This window comes from Mastomys coucha, unplaced genomic scaffold, assembly GCF_008632895.1.
Source record: "Mastomys coucha isolate ucsf_1 unplaced genomic scaffold, UCSF_Mcou_1 pScaffold8, whole genome shotgun sequence".
In the NCBI taxonomy this organism is placed as follows: Eukaryota; Metazoa; Chordata; class Mammalia; order Rodentia; family Muridae; genus Mastomys; species Mastomys coucha.
The window spans coordinates 2,098,924-2,099,603 of NW_022196914.1; positions in this window are offsets into that span (position 1 = coordinate 2,098,924).

Genomic DNA, 680 nt, shown 5'->3' on the forward strand with positions numbered 1-680 from the left:
ACTATAGTTTGCTTCTAGAAAATGTTCATTTGTATCATTTTGGCTGTGTGTATATGTGTGTGTGTACATGTGAACGTTTATACACAGTACATGTGATAGTAATTTCCAGCATCCTTAGAGCTAAAAAGGGAAAGTCAGTTGAGATGTGATGAAGAAACAAGATGGATTCATAGAGCATCAAGTGCTCCTTTAGTCTTGACCAAGGGAGGGTCTGAAGGGAAGAACAACCATTGCTATCCAAAGATAATTGAGAAGGAACCAGAAAGTAATGTTTTAAATTATATTTTTAGAAACCTGTTATTCTCACTAAAATAGTTTGTCTGGTATCTTTAGGCCACTTTGGTTTAGGGTCTCAAGATCATATTTGAGTTCTAATCTGAAGAGATTAATCTTATTGATTAAAAAAGCTATCATGAGAAACATGAATGATGTTATTTCACAGGATCAGGAAGTGGGAGAGGGTGGGTTGGTGAGCAGGGAGAGGGGGGAGGGAACAGGTTTTTTTGTTTTGTTTTGTTTTGTTTTTTCTTTTTGGAGGGGAAACTGGGAGAGGAGATATCATTTGAAATGTAAATAAAAATATCTAATAAAAATAAATAAGGCTGTTGTGATTAAAAGAACAATGTTTCTATTTTATTACTATATTGTTTGTACTTGAATTATCTTTAACATTATAACTT